The 16929-nt window shown below is 47.6% G+C and overlaps 1 protein-coding gene across 4 annotated transcripts in view; it reads left to right on the top strand.

Moving 5' to 3' along the window:
- mpped2a (metallophosphoesterase domain containing 2a) overlaps nucleotides 1–16929 on the top strand; it is a 289849-nt gene that overhangs the window by 73898 nt on the left and 199022 nt on the right. The gene's annotated exons all lie outside the window — the stretch shown is intronic.

The raw sequence follows: 16929 nt of genomic DNA, 5'->3' as shown, positions 1-16929 counted from the left end.
CTCAAGCCAGGATAGTTGGTAGGATTTCACAAGCCCAGGCCAGATGGTGGGGATGAATGTAATGCGACATGAATCCCAGGTCCCGGTTGAAGCTGCACTCATGTGTGCGGAACTTGGCTATAAGTTTCTGCTCGGCGATTCTGCGTTGTCGCGCGTCCTGAAGGCCGCCTTGGAGAACACTTACCCGGAGATCAGAGGCTGAATGCTCTTGACTGCTGAAGTGTTCCCCGACTGGAAGGGAACATTCCTGCCTGGTGATTGTCGCACGATGTCCGTTCATTCGTTGTCGCAGCATCTGCATGGTCTCGCCAATGTACCACGCTTCGGTACATCCTTTCCTGCAGCGTATGAGGTAGACAACGTTGGCCGAGTCACATGAGTATGTACTGCGAACCTGATGGGTGGTGTTCTCACGTGTAATGGTGGTATCCATGTCGATGATCTGGCACGTCTTGCAGAGATTGCCATGGCAGGGTTGTGTGGTGTCGTGGTCACTGTTCTGAAGGCTGGGTAGTTTGCTGCAAACAATGGTTTGTTTGAGGTTCCGCGGTTGTTTGAAGGCAAGTAGTGGGGGTGTGGAGATGACCTTGGCAAGATGTTCATCTTCATCGATGACGTGTTGAAGGCTGCAAAGAAGATGTCGTAGTTTCTCCGCTCCGGGAAAGTACTAGACGACGAAGGGTACTTTGTCGGTTGTGTCCCGTGTTTGTCTTCTGAGGAGGTCAGCGCGTTTTTTTGCTGTGGCGCGTTGGAACTGTCAATCGATGAGTCGAGCACCATATCCCGTTCGTACGAGGGCATCTTTCAGCGTCTGTTGATGTCTGTTATGCTCCTCCTCGTCTGAGCAGATCCTGTGTATACGGAGGGCTTGTCCATAAGGGATGGCTTCTTTTATGTGTTTAGGGTGGAAGCTGGAGAAGTGGAGCTTCGTGAGGTTATCCATGGGCTTGCAGTAAAGCAAAGTGCTGAGGTGACCGTCCTTGATGAAGATGAGTGTGTCCAAGAATGCAACTGATTTTGGAGAGTAGTCCATGGAGAGTCTGATGGTTGGATGGAACTTATTGATGTCATTGTGTAGTCGTTTCAGTGATTCTTCGCCATGGGTCCAAAGGAAAAAAATGTCATCGATGTATCTGGTGTATAGACCCTGCCATGGCAATCTCTGCAAGACGTGCCAGATCATCGACATGGATACCACCATTACACAGGAGAACACCACCCACCAGGTACGCGGTACATACTCGTGCGACTCGGCCAACGTTGTCTACCTCATACGCTGCAGGAAAGGATGTCCCGAAACGTGGTACATTGGCGAAACCATGCAGATGCTGCGACAACGAATGAACGGACATCGTGCAACAATCACCGGGCACGAATGGTCCCTTCCAGTCGGGTACACTTCAGCAGTCAAGGGCATTCAGCCTCTGATCTCTGGGTAAGCGTTCTCCAAGGTGGCCTTCAGGACATGCGACAACGCAGAATCGCCGAGCAGAAACCTATAGCCAAATTCCGCACACATGAGTGCGGCCTCAACCGGGACCTGGGATTCATGTCGCATTACATTCATCCCCGCCATCTGGCCTGGGCTTGCGAAATCCTACCAACTGTCCTGGCTTGAGACAATTCACACCTCTTTAACCTGGGGTTACCCCTATCTCTGGATCTGTAAACACTGAATTAACTGCAAATGCTCGCATTCTAAGCATTGTCTTGCATCTTTGAATTTGTCTATATATATGTTCCTGGAACATACCTCTTCATTCACCTGAGGAAGGAGCAATGCTCCGAAAGCTAGTGATTTGAAACAAACCTGTTGGACTTTAACCTGGTGTTGTACGACTTCTTACTGTGCTCACCCCAGTCCAACGCCGGCATCTCCACATCATTAGGGAGGGAGTTCTAGGATTTTAACCCAGCGACAATGAAGGAACAGCGATATTGTTTCAAGTCAGGATGGTGTGGCTTAGAGGGCAACTTATAGGTAGAGGTCACCTATTTGGAAAGTGTTGCCGAAGGATTGTTGGTGAGTTGCTGCAGTGCATCAGTATGCATTGCTCCCACTTTGCATTGGTGATGGAGGCAGTTAATGTTTAAGGTGGTGGATGGGGTGCCAGTAAAGTAGGCTCTTTTTCCTGGATGGTGTTGAGCATTTTGAGTGTTGTTGGAGCTGCAATCATCTCGAGTATTGCATTGCACTCCTGACTTGTGCCTTGTAAATGATGGACAGGCTTTGGGAAGTTGGGAGATGAGTTATTCACTGCAGAATTTCCAGCCTCTGACCTCCAGTATTTATATGACTGATCCAGTTCGATTTCTGGTCAATGTAACCCTCAGGATATTGATGGAGGGGCTTCAGCAATGGTATTGACATTGAATGTCAATGGAAGATGGTTAGATTCTCTCTTATTGGAGGTGGTCATTACCTGACACTTGTGTGGCACGAATATTACCTGTCACTTATTAGCCCATACCTGAACATTGTACAAGTTTTACGATGTATGTGCACATTGCTTCACTATCGGAGGAGTCACGAATGGGGCTGAAAATTGTGCAATCACCAGTGAACATCCCAACTTTTGACCTTACGAACGAGGGAAGTTCATTGATGAAGCAGCGGAAGATGGTTGGACCTGGGACACTACCCTGAGGAACTGGAATGATTGGCCACCAACAATCATTATCTTCCTTTCTGTTATGGATGACTCCAACCAGTGGAGCGTTTCCCCCATTATTCCCATTGACTTCAGCTTTGCTAGGGGTATTTGATACAGTACTTGCCAAGGGCAGTCACTCTCACCTCGCGTTTTGCGTTCAGCACTTCTGTCCATGTTTGAACCAAGGCTGTAATGAGGCCAGAAGCTCAGTTTGGTGGAAACCAAACTTTGCTTCAGTGAGCAGCTAATTGCTGAGTAAGTGCCGCTTCATAGCCCCGTCGGTGTTACCTTCCATCACTTCACTGATGAGTGAGAGTAGACTGATGGGCAGTAATTTGTCAGTTTGGACTTGCCCTGTTTTTTGTGGAATTGACATAGCTGGGCAATTTTCCACATTGCCCGGTAGATGCCAGTGTTGTAGCTGTACGGACGGGTGTGGCAAGTTCTGGTACACAAGTATTCTGTACTATTGTCAGAATGTTGTCCGGGCACATAGCTGTTGTAGTATTGCGTGCCTTCATCTGTTTCCTGATGTCACGTGGAGTGAAGTGAATTGGCTGAAGGCTGGCAACTGGGATGCTGGAGACCTTGGGTGGAGGCCGAGATGAATCACCCATTTGGCACTTCTGACTGAAGATTGTTGGTGTCTGGGACATTCTCTGTAAGGTATGATTATTTGCATATTAGTATGGCAGGATGTTGCTTGTCTGTGGAACAGCTTTCTCAATTTTATCATAAGACCCAGATGTTAGGAGAGGATTTTGCAGCATTGACAGGGCTGAGTTTGCCATTGTTGTTTCCTATGCCTAAGTTGATGTCAGGTGGTCTATCCTCTTTCATTCCCTTTAGACTTTATTGATGTTTGATACAACTGACTGGCTTGCTGTTCCATTTCACAATCAACCAGATTGCTGTGAGTGGGAAGTCTCATGTAGGCCACATCAGACAAGGACGGCAGATTCCTTCCCTGAAGACCATTAGTTGAACTAGATGAGATTTTACGACAGTGGAGAATGGTCGCATGGTCCCTATTACCAGCTTTTAATTCAAGATTTTTTATGAAGTTATTTTAAATTCCACCAGCTGCCATGGTAGGATTTGAATACGTGTCTCCAGGGCATTATTCTGGGCCTCTGGATTGTTACTGTTCAGATCCTTGGCCAGACCCCAAGATGTGGGGCGTGGGGGGAAGATCTGGTTGGGGACCAATAACATTTTGTTTAAAGTAAATAACGGTTGAGATTCAAGACACCTGCATTTGGAATAAAACCACAAGATTCCACTGTTGGTGAGCAAACAAAAACAAACTTTATTGTACAAGTTCAAAAAGGTAAAACAATTTGCTATATGTACCTTATACTCTAACATTCAGAGTAAATATGAGGTATGTGTGAATTAAAAGATGACCTATGGTCAAACATACCACCCTACAGAGCAAATGACTGCCTTGGTTTCAACTGAGTCCATGGGTCTCTCAAGAACCCACGCAGTCATCAGCAAACACCAAGTCGAACAATCCCACTGAAACTCGGTCTCACGAGGGGTTCCCAGCTTCACCTTCAAAGATCTCTCTTTGGAATCCTCTCCCAAAGGCTCCCACTCACATGGCTTAACACATGTCACAGTGTTTCAACCTCGCCTTCCAAGATTCCTTCTCCCTGGATTCCCGAGGACACTCGCAAGCACACTTTCAGATCTATGGTCATGCCAGGTTGAACATCTGCTCCAAAGGAGCACTTTTTCCCCAACAACCCTCTTTACTTAAAGTCTTCTCCCTGTAGCTCTTTTTAATAAAACTTAACCTGGCCCTATTTCTGCCTCCTTGACCTTTCTGACACTTATGAGCTGGCAGACTGCCTCAAATTGACTGCCTTAAGAAGAGTTGTTTACTGCGCCTTGAACTAACTTGATGACCTATCAAAATACTTCCGAGTAACCACAGTAACTAGCATTGGAACATCCTGTACATTAAATGTTACAACTTCCACAGACAGCTAATTTAGCACCCAGGGACACAAAGACCAACAATTTTATGACACTAGTCCAATGACATTGCCACTGTGGTGAGCCACGTATGGCTGTTGTATATATCATTGTATTTACTCACTGTTATTTTGTTGTGTTGATGTTGTTGTTGGCTCCGCCTATGGCTCCGCCCCTCTGAGAAGTTATATCACCCACCGATCCAGGACAGCCTATCAGTGCGGGAGAAGCTACTGGTGCGCACATTCTACCTGATTAAATTGATACCAATCAATCTAGTCGAAACGGTAGTTAACAAGAACTGTGGTTTTAATCAGCTAAATCAGATTGAACTAACTTCAAGGTCTGGAGTATCTTTTGGTTAAAGCTGCATCCAGTTGCAGCCTGTGTTATCCCAGAGTACATAACACATCATGCTACCAGGAGACTGCTTAATCTAGGTGGTTTACCTCAGTCCATTCTGTGACGACCAGCGACTGTATCCTGGCACCATGGAGAAGATTCAGGCTCCTCACCAGCTCAGGACCTCCGGCAATCTCAGTGCCAACTGGCGGCCATTCAAGCAAAGGTTTCTGCTGTACATCGAAGCTTCAGACCTCGTGGATGCGTCTGATGCAAGGAAGATCGTGCTTCTCCTCTCAACAGCGGATGATCAAGCCATCAAATGTGAATATGCCACATCCAACTCATCACAAATTCAATCCATCCTCCCCGGGATTCTGCAGACGAATGGCGTGCGGTGATGCAGGTCAACCACTGCTCCATCCAGTTTAAGCTGGACACAGGTGCTTCTGCCAACCTCCTCGCACAGGCAGATTTCAAACGTATCAAAAAGACACCCTCTTGCAGCGTGTCATGCACCACCTCGCCAATGGCTGGCAGAAAGGGCAGTGCCCTCAATTTTACAATGTAAAGGATGACCTGACGGTGATTGATAGTATCCTCCTCAAGCTGGACCGGATTGTCATTCCACTCAGTCTCCAGAGCTTGGTGCTCCGCCAAATCCATGAGGGACACCTGGGCATCGAGAAGTGCAGAGGCAGAGCCAGGCAGGCTGTCTACTGGCCCGGTATTAGCCAGGAGATCTCAAACATGGTCCTCAACTGTGCGACCTGTCAACACTTCCAGCCAGCGCAGAGCAAGAAGACGCTCCAGCAGCATGAAATCGAGACCTTCCCATGGTCCAAGGTTGGCATCGACCTCTTTTGTGCGAATGGTCGTGACTACGTGTTGATTATTGACTATTTCTCCAATTACCCTGAAGTCGTGAAGCTCTCAGACCTCACATCTCAGACAATCATCAAGGCCTGTAAGGAGACGTTCTCCAGGCATGGTATCCCACTCACTGTCATGAGTGACAATGGCCCGTGCTTCAACAGCCACGAGTGGTCTATGTTTGCCAAGTCATACCATTTCAAACATGTCACTTCCAGCCCACACTATCCACAGTCCAATGGGAAGGTTGAAAAAGGGGTGCACATTGTGAAACAGCTCATCTGCAAGGCCAGGGATTCTGCTTCTGACATCTACCTCAAGCTGCTTGCATACAGGGCGACCCCACTGTCCACTGGCATGTCGCCGGCTCAATTCCTGATGAACAGAGACCTGCGGACGACACTTCCAGCCATACACTTGCCCAACCTGGATCACCTCCCGGTGCTGCAGAAGGTGCAGCAGCTCCGAAACCAGCAAAAGCAGGGCTGTGATGCCCATGGCACCGATTTGCCCGTGTTATCCCCGGCAGACAATGTCAGGATCAAGATACTGGATGGTGGCTGGTCTGCTACAGCTGTCATTGTTCGACAGGCTGCGCCCCGCTCGTATGTTGTATGTATGGCTGATGGTTCTGTTGTGCGACAAAACAGACGGGCACTGCGCAAAGTTGCCTTCCCGCAACTGCTTTCTTCTCCGTTTCCGTCCGTAGTTTTGCCACCTCCTGATACCTCGAACTACGAGGCCACCAGTCAGGCTTCCATCCCGCCTGTCAAGGCGCCGTCGTCCCCACCACCACCTCTCCGGCGGTTGACAAGGATCAGACGCAAGCCCCAGAGACTGGACTTATGAACATTTGTTTTGTTTGCTGTGTTCTGTTTTCTCACATTAGACAGCTGTCTTCACATGTAAATACGTTCATATATGCCACCGCTTGTAAATATGTTAATATATGCCACCACATGTAAGTATGTTCCCGTGTGCCAACAAAACACACAAAAAAAGGGAGATATCATGATATGCAGGCATGTAGATAATGATATACAGACAGGCACAGACAGGCAGCTGATGAACACAGAGAACAGGACATGACCAATGAGCAGGTAGGACACTCAGGGGTGGTATCTGACTATAAAAGGTACGAGGCACTCACACTCCGCCTCTTTCCACTGATGAACATCTACAGAGTGAGTCAGGGTGTATGTACAGTATCACACCTCCAGCACGTGGCTAAGAGCTAGTCTGGTTTAGTCAGACAGAGTAACCACACTTAAGTTAGCAGAGAGTCGAACTCATAGAGAACTGTGCTAACTGTGCTACTGGTTCAATAAATCATAAGAACATAAGAACTAGGAGCAGGAGTGGGCCATCTGGCCCCTCGAGCCTGCTCCACCATTCAATGAGATCATGGCTGATCTTTTGTGGACTCAGCTCCAATTTCCGGCCCGAACACCATAACCCTTAATCCCTTTATTCTTCAAAAAACTATCTATCTTTATCTTAAAAATATTAAATGAAGGAGCCTCTACTGCATCACTGGGCAAGGAATTCCATAGATTCACAGCCCTTTGGGTGAAGAAGTTCCTCCTAAACTCAGTCCTAAATCTACTTCCCCTTATTTTGAGGCTATGCCCCCTAGTTCTGCTTTCACCCGCCAGTGGAAACAACCTGCCCGCATCTATCCTATCTATTTCCTTCATAATCTTATATGTTTCTATAAGATCCCCACTCATTCTTATAAATTCCAACGAATACAGTCCCAGCCTACTCAACCTCTCCTCGTAATCCAACCCCTTCAGCTCTGGGATTAACCTAGTGAATCTCCTCTGCACACCCTCCAGTGCCAGTATGTCCTTTCTCAAGTAAGGAGACCAAAACTGAACACAATACTCCAGGTGTGGCATCACTAACACCTTATACAATTGCAGCATAACCTCCCTAGTCTTAAACTCCATCCCTCTAGCAATGAAGGACAAAATTCCATTTGCCTTCTTAATCACCTGTTCACCTGTAAACCAACTTTTTGCGACTCATGCACTAGCACACCCAGGTCTCTCTGCACAGCAGCATGTTTTAATATTTTATCATTTAAATAATAATCCCTTTTGCTGTTATTCCTACCAAAATGGATAATCTCACATTTGTCAACATTGTATTCCATCTGCCAGACCCTAGCCCATTCACTTAGCCTATCCAAATCCCTCTGCAGACTTCCAGTATCCTCTGCACTTTTTGCTTTGACACTTATCTTAGTGTCATCTGCAAACTTGGACACATTGCCCTTGGTCCCCAACTCCAAATCATCTATGTAAATTGTGAACAGTTGTGGGCCCAACACTGATCCCTGAGGGACACCACTAGCTACTGATTGCCAACCAGAGAAACACCCATTAATCCCCACTCTTTGCTTTCTATTAATTAACCAATCCTCTATCCATGCTACTACTTTTGCCTTAATGCCATGCATCTTTATCTTATGCAGTAACCTTTTGTGTGGCACCTTGTCAAAGGCTTTCTGGAAATCCAGATATACCACATCCATTGGCTCCCCGTTATCTACCGCACTGTTAATGTCCTCAAATCAGATTGAACTAACTTCAAGGTCTGGAGTCTCTTTTGGTTAAAGCTGCATCCAGTTGCAGCCTGTGTTATCCCAGAGTACGCAACACATCAGGCGCATTCAGAGTGTGCAACAACGATTACAGGATTCTGAACCTGGCAGCACAATGGATCCAGAGAAAGAACGCCTGGACTCCGCCTACTGTGTGGGCATCATTGCCAAATGCGAATATGCCACATCCAACTCATCACAAAGTCAATCCATCCTCGCTGTGGATTCTCCGGACGAATGGCGTGCGGTGATGCAGATTAACCACTGCTCCATCCAGTTTAAGCTGGACACAGGTGCTTCTGCCAACCTCCTCTCACAGGCAGATTTCAAATGCATCAAGGTGCCCCCCAAGGTCTTCCTGCAGGCTCGTCGACTACAACGGAAGTGCCATCACGCACTGGGATCCTGCCATCTACTCGTCTCCAACCGGAGCACCCATGCACGGTTACATTTTGAAATTGTCAAGCCAGACAGGGCATCCCTACTTGGCGCACATGCCTGCAAGCAGCTGAACCTCGTGCAGCGGGTTTACACAATGACATCCTCCAATGTGGATCTTCAGGCTGGCACTGACAGCATCCTCGCTCAATATCCGGATGTGTTTGACGGGATGGGCACGCTGCCATACAAGATTCTGCTACGACCTGATGCCAAGCCAGTGGTCCACGCATCACGCTGGGTCTCGGCTCCGCTGAGGAATCGCCTGAAGGCACAGCTCAAGGAACTTCAGCAACAGGGCATCATTTCCAAGGTAACCGAACCGACTGACTGGGTCAGCTCGATGGTATGTGTTAGAAACACTTCGGGAGACCTGCGCATCTGCATTGATCCCAAGGATCTCAATAAGAATATAATGCGTGAACACTACCCCATCCCGAAGCGGGAGGAACTCACCAGTGAGCTGGCACACGCACGTTTTTTCACCAAGTTAGATGCGTCACATGGATTTTGGCAAATCCACCTGGACGAGTCCAGCAGAAGATTCTGCACCTTCAACACACAGGTGCTGGATTATGGCAGATACTGCTATAATCGCATGCCATTTGACATTGTCTCGGCATCGGAGATCTTCCATCGCATGGAGCAGATGATGGAGGGCATTGAAGGGGTTAGTGTGTACATGGATGACATCATCATATGGTCCACGACCCCTGAAGAGCATGTTTCCCGTCTCCAGCAGGTATTCCGTCGTGTCCATGCCAATGGCCTGAAGCTGAACAGGTCCAAATGTTGCTTTGGCATGTCGGCACTCAAGTTCCTAGGCGACCAGATCTCTCAGCAGGGCGTGCGCCCGGACACAGACAAGGTCAAGGCCATCGAAGCCATGAAGGTCCCTGAAGACAAGAAGGCGGTGTTGTGCTTCCTGGGCATGGTCAATTTTCTGGGCAAGTTCATCCCAAACCTGGCCTCACACACCACGGCCCTTCGAAACCTGGTGAAAAAACCACTGCCTTTGAGTGGAAGGCAGCACATCAGGCAGAGTGGTTGGAGCTGAAAGCCAAGCTCACCACTCACCCGTCTTGGCATTTTTCAACCCAGACAGGGAGACGAAGATCTCGACAGATGCGAGCCAGGATGGCATCGGTGCGTGCTGCTTCAACACGATGACACTTCATCCTGGGCACCGGTAGCCTCCGCATCGAGGGCCATGACGCCCACCGAAACAAGGTATGTGCAAATAGAGAAGGAATGTCTGGGTCTTCTCACTGCCATTCTCAAGTTTCACAACTATGTCTACGGCCTGCCGACATTCACTGTCGAGACGGATCATAGGCCTCTGGTCCACATTATCCACAAGGACCTGAACGACATGACGCCTCGGTTGCAGCGCATCCTCCTCAAACTCAGATTTCAAACGTATCAAAAAGACACCCTCTTGCAGCGTGTCATGCACCACCTCGCCAATGGCTGGCAGAAAGGGCAGTGCCCTCAATTTTACAATGTAAAGGATGACCTGACGGTGATTGATGGTATCCTCCTCAAGCTGGACCGGATTGTCATACCACTCAGTCTCCAGAGCTTGGTGCTCCGCCAAATCCATGAGGGACACCTGGGCGTCGAGAAGTGCAGACGCAGAGCCAGGCAAGCTGCCTACTGGCCCGGTATTAGCCAGGACATCTCAAACATGGTCCTCAACTGTGCGACCTGTCAACACTTCCAGCCAGCGCAGAGCAAGAAGACGCTCCAGCAGCATGAAATCGAGACTTCCCGTGGTCCAAGGTTGGCATCGACCTCTTTTGTGCGAATGGTCGTGACTACGTGTTGATTATTGACTATTTCTCCAATTACCCTGAAGTCGTGAAGCTCTCAGACCTCACATCTCAGACAATCATCAAGGCCTGTAAGGAGACGTTCTCCAGGCATGGTATCCCACTCACTGTCATGAGTGACAATGGCCCGTGCTTCAACAGCCACGAGTGGTCTATGTTTGCCAAGTCATACCATTTCAAACATGTCACTTCCACCCTCACTATCCGCAGTCCAATGGGAAGGTTGAAAAAGGGTTGCACATTGTGAAACAGCTCATCTGCAAGGCCAGGGATTCTGCTTCTGACATCTACCTCGCGCTGCTTGCATACAGGGCGACCCCACTGTCCACTGGCATGTCGCAGGCTCAACTCCTGATGAACAGAGACCTGCGGACGACACTTCCAGCCATACACTTGCCCAACCTGGATCACCTCCCGGTGCTGCAGAAGGTGCAGCAGCTCCGAAACCAGAAAAGCAGGGCTATGATGCCCATGGCACCGATTTGCCCGTGTTATCCCCGGCAGACAATGTCAGGATCAAGATACTGGATGGTGGCTGGTCTGCTACAGCTGTCGTTGTTCGACAGGCTGCGCCCCGCTCGTATGTTGTATGTATGGCTGATGGTTCTGTTGTGCGACGAAACAGACGGGCACTGCGCAAAGTTTCCTTCCCGCAACCGCTTTCTTCGCCGTTTCCGTCCGTTGTTTTGCCACCTCCTGATACCTCGAACTACGAGGCCACCGGTCAGGCTTCCATCCCGCCTGTCAAGGCGCCGTCGTTTCCACCACCACCTCTCCGGCAGTCGACAAGGATCAGACGCAAGCCCCAGAGACTGGACTCATGAACATTTGTTTTGTTTTCTATGTTCTGTTTTCTCACATTAGACAGCTGTCTTCACATGTAAATACGTTCACATATGCCACCGCTTGTAAATATGTTAATATATGCCACCACATGTAAGTATGTTCCCATATGCCAACAAAATATTAAAAAAAGGGAGATATCATGATATGTAGACATGCAGTTAATGATATACAGACAGGCACAGAGAGGCAGCAAATGAACACAGAGAACAGGACATGACCAATGAGCAGGCAGGACACTCAGGGGTGGTATCTCACTATAAAAGGCACGAGGCACTCACGCTCCGCCTCTTTCCACGGATGAACATCTACAGAGTGAGTCAGGGTGTACTTACAGTATCACACCTCCAGCACATGGCTAAGAGCTAGTCTGGTTCAGTCAGACAGAGTAACCACACTTAGGTTAGCAGAGAGTTGAACTCATAGAGAACTGTGCTAACTGTGCTACTGGTTCAATAAATCAGTTTGAACTAACTTCAAGGTCTGGAGTATCTTTTGGTTAAAGCTGCATCCAGTTGCAGCCTGTGTTATCCCAGAATACATAACACGTCAGTCACCATGCAGCTAAGAGCAGAGAGTCCCCCCTGGTGTCCTGCCCAATATTTATTCCTCAACCAACATCATCTCAAAACAAAAAACACTGGGGCCATTCAGCAGAGCTGGCAGCATCAGTGGGGGCAGCATGGTAGCATTGTGGATAGCACAATTGCTTCACAGCTCCAGGGTCCCAGGTTCAATTCCGGCTTGGGTCACTGTCTGTGCGGAGTCTGCACATCCTCCCCGTGTGTGCGTGGGTTTCCTCCGGGTGCTCCGGTTTCCTCCCACAGTCCAAAGGTGTGCAGGAGGTGGATTGGCCATGCTAAATTGCCCTTAGTGTCCAAAATTGCCCTTCGTGTCCAAAATTGCCCTTAGTGTTGCGTGGGGTTGCTGGGTTATGGGGATAGGGTGGAGGTGTTGACCTTGGGTAGCGTGCTCTTTCCAAGAGACGGTGCAGACTCGATGGGCCGAATGGCCTCCTTCTGCCCTGTAAATTCTAGGATAATCTATGATAAACAGAGTTAACATTTCAGATTGTTGACCTCTCTCAGAACTTACTCAAACACAGACCATCGGATCATTATCACATTACTGTTTGTGGAAGCTTGCTGTGTGAAAGTGGACTGTCGTACGCCGTACAACTCGACAGTGATAAATCAAAAATAATTCATTGTCTGTAAAGTGCTTTGAATCTGGAGTTCGTGAAAGGTACTGTATCAATGCTTTCTTAGTTATGAATTCTTTATAAGAAAATGTTCTTTCCTTCATTTCTTTCTTTCCTTCTTGTCTATTCTTGTACGTCAAAGAGGCCTTCTGAACAATATTGCACTCGGCAAATTAGGTAACACTGCCATTGCTGGTCTTGTGTTCTTCCCCCTTCATTGCACCCCTCCCCCACCTGCTTCAAAGCCCTGATCCCTCTTTAGTTCTCCGGAGTGCCGTCGGAATCCAGGAAGTGCAACGATTCATAAATCTGAAAGCACTCTTCAGATTTATAATGCAGAACAGGCTAAGGGGAGACTTAACTGAGGTAAATCAAATTGAGGAGCCTAGAGAGAATGGACAGGAAGAACCTAATTTTCAGGACAGAGGTAAATTATGAAAGGACATAGGTTTAAAGTAATTCCAGGATTAGAGCGAATTGAATAGAGGTTTCTTCACTCAGAGGTTGGGGGGAGGGGGGGGGAGGGGGGGGCGCGGTGGGGGGGGTGCTTGGAGAGACAGAAACACGAATTGCATTTAAAGATAATAAGATCGGCACTTGAAACTCTGTTACCAACAAGAATGAGAAAGTGGGATTCGGCTGGGCAACTCTTTTTCAGCCAGCATTGACACAAACAGGCTGAATAGCCTCCTCCAATGTGAGAAATTTTCCACGGTCGGAATTTTTCATATGGCGGGGTCTTGCATCCCTTCCTGCCGACTCAGAGTGGCCCTCAGCCAATTAACCCTTCAGCGAGTGTTGATTGGCTGCCGGACCTCATTCGGGAGAAAATCCCATCTAAGAGAGCTGCCGCCTAATCTGATTGGCAGGCAGCTCTCCAGTCCTTTTGTGCACTGTGCTGTAGTGGACAGGAGCGGTAGACGTCCGAGACTTAAGTCCATGAACCAGAGGCCCAGGTATTTTTAAGGTGCTCTGGAGCGGGTAGGGTAGGGAAGGCGGAGGGGGGGCGGGGTGGGGCGGTACTGGCCGAGGTCACGAGGGAACGGTCGATGGGGAGCCGGTGTATGGGAGGGGGAAAAGGGTTTGCGGGGAGAGGTCCAGAGGCTACCTTGGGGAGCTGGGGCAACTCCCAACTTCTGAAGGGGCTTGTGATGGAGGTGAGGTTCCTGTACAAGACCCTGCCCACCCCAGCGTAAAATCGGGTGGAAATCCAGAGAGAATCTCGTTCCATCAATTTCATGCTCCCCCACCTGCCCCCTCGCCCATCCCAACACCCACCTAAAAACCTGCTGATGGAAGAGCGTAAAAATCTGACCCATGTTTCCCTCAGGGCTGTCGAAAGCTATTCCTTTGATATCTGCTTAAGAAAAGGTTTATACTGACTGCTCTGGAAGCTGAAGCACTTTGTGAGCTGGCCCTGGTCGAAGATTTATGCTCTGGGCTCTGTGAACAAAACACACCCATGTCTAGGGAACTCATTTAAGGTGCAGACTTGGAGAGACACCAAGATTTCAGGTGCTTGATCTTGGAGACAAAGTCAGTGTAAACCTTTCCCAAAACAGGTTCTCCCACCTATTAACAACAGAGAAAAGGGTATGCTTGCCAACTCTGAATAGATCTATACATAGAGGTTTCGTCCCTCGCCCAGTCAAGCTGTCTTTATTCTTACCTCACCAATTTTGTTACTGTGTTCACCTTTGGTCTACTTACCTAAGGAAGTATATACTTGCCTTAGAAGGGAGTGCAAAAAAGGTTCACCTGATTGCGTCTTGGGAATAAGTGGGCTGGCTCTCCTTTGGGGCGAGCTGGGGTAGGGTGAGAGATTTAGGAGAATGAGAGTTGATCTCACTGAAACGTGTAAGCTTCTGAGGGGGCGTGGTGGAGAGATGCTTAGCAGATATTTCCCTTTGCGGGCATATCTAGGACTGAGGGCCGAAGTCTCAGGATAAGGAGAGGGCCGAAGTCTCAGGCATTTACGGAGGAGATGAGACATTTCTTCATGCAGTGGATTGTGAATCTTTGGAATTATCGAACTCAGTGGTCTGTGAATGCTTGGCCATTGAATATATTCAAAACTGAGGTTAGTAGCGCTTTTGAGTACTGAAGGTACCAAGAATGCAGGGATTTTTAAAAGTGTGTTCTTTCATGGACATGGACAGAACTGGCTAGGCCAATATTATATTGATCATCCCTAATTGCCCATGAGAAGGTGGTGATGAGCTGCCTTCTTAAGCCGCTGCAGTCCATGTGGTGTATATGCACCCACAGTGCTGTTAGGGAGGGAGTTCCAGCATTTTAACCCAGCGACAATGAAGGAACGGTGATATATTTCCAAGCCAGGATGGTGTGTGGCTTGGAGGAGAATCTGAAAGTGGTGGCATTCCCATGTATCTGCTCCCCTTGCCCTTCTATGGGGCCAAGGAAGATGCCGAAGAAACCTTGGTGAGTTGATGCATTACATCTTGTAGATGGGAGACACTGCTGCTGCTTTGAGGGTAACGGTGGAGGGTGTGGATGTTGAAGGTTGTTGATAGGGAGGGTGCTTCAGATTGAGTCACCACCATTCCTGCTGTTCAAGTGGGCTGGTTTGTCCTGGTTGGTGTCAAGCTTCTTGAGTGTTGACTGAGCTGCAGACAAGGGGAGAGTATTCCATCACACTCCTGACTTGTGCCTTGTAGATGGTGGACAAGCTTTGGGGAGTTAGGAGGTGAGTTCCTCGCTTCTGGATTCTCAGTCTCTGACCTGCTCTTGTATCCACATTTGACTAGTTAAGTTCAATTTCTATTCAATACTAACTCCCAGAATGTTGAAATTGGGGGATCCAGTGATGGTAATATCATTGAATATCTAGGGGAGATTGCTAGATTCTCTCTTGTTGGAGATGGTCATCGCTTGGCACTTGTGTGGCATAAATAGGAAGGAAAGTGAAGTTCAGCGAAAATATGACTTCTTTGCAGAGTGAATTTGCTGAATCAGTGAATTACCCTGCGGCTAATTCATTTTTTAATCTATATGCAAGATGGTGGCGGTTGGGAGGGATGCTTCAGAAACTCATTTTGCAGCGTCACCTACTGACCAAAGCCTGCAGTGCACCATGACAGTTGACATGGCAAAATTGAATGGTTGTTACAATTGTTGGTCGCACCTTTTTGTCAACAGGATTTGTAGGCAGAAGGTTAAGGGGCCAGTAAGACTTTTCAGGAAATAGATCGATTGCTGATATTTGCCCTTCAAAAAGAAAATCAGTGATAGGATTTGAAACTTGAGTTAAATGGAGGTTTTGAGTTATTTTTCAAGTCATTTTTCTTCACAATGTTCTGCTTTTAAAGAATTATAACGTTTTCACAGGCTGTGACTGTCAGTTTTATTGATTGAGGCAGTTTGTTTGTTCCTGATTTTGAAGATCGGCTATTGTACACATTTTTAACTCCTTTGTGAATTATTTTAATGCAGCTATTAACCCTAAATTACTTTTAGAAGTGTCTTCAAGTGTGACTTCCGCCCTTATAATTAATTCAATGCCTGCCTGCTTTGATTTAAGTCAAAATGTATTTGTTGAAGCAGTGAACACAGATGATATCACTGAGACAAATTAAAGCAAATTCAGGCTACAACATTGGAAAGAAAATAAAGATTTGTATACATATGGTACTTTAAAGCTAATGAAGTACTATGCAGTATTACAATGTAGTAAATGCAGCTGCCAATTTGCAAACAGCGAGATGCCACAAACAGCAGTGTAAGGATGACCATCAGGGTGAATGTGCCTGTTTTTCTTCAAAATAGTACCATGGAATCTTATATGTCCACTGAGAGAGCAAATGGGGTCTCTTTCTTATCCAGAAGACACTGGGCTCAATGACATCGGCACAAAAGGCAACCTTAAGTTCATCAAAATTCTTTGCAACTCTTCGACCTTTCAAGAATCTCTGATATTGAAACTGCCTGTGTTATATACGCTTGGATTCAGTTCTATAAAATTATGGGAAAATGGGATACAGTACCATTGGTTGAATAATTAAGTGAGATTAATGGTGCCTGATGTAACCTTTGTTGTTATTGCGACAATTGTTCTGGCAGCCTGTACATTTTAAAAATATTTCCTCTCTTGCCCTTTACGTATTCCTTGAGCATGTTTAACAAGGGAAGAAGGTT

This window comes from Scyliorhinus torazame, chromosome 10 (genome assembly GCF_047496885.1).
Source record: "Scyliorhinus torazame isolate Kashiwa2021f chromosome 10, sScyTor2.1, whole genome shotgun sequence".
NCBI lineage: Eukaryota > Metazoa > Chordata > Chondrichthyes > Carcharhiniformes > Scyliorhinidae > Scyliorhinus > Scyliorhinus torazame.
This window is presented reverse-complemented; position numbering and strand designations above follow the sequence as displayed.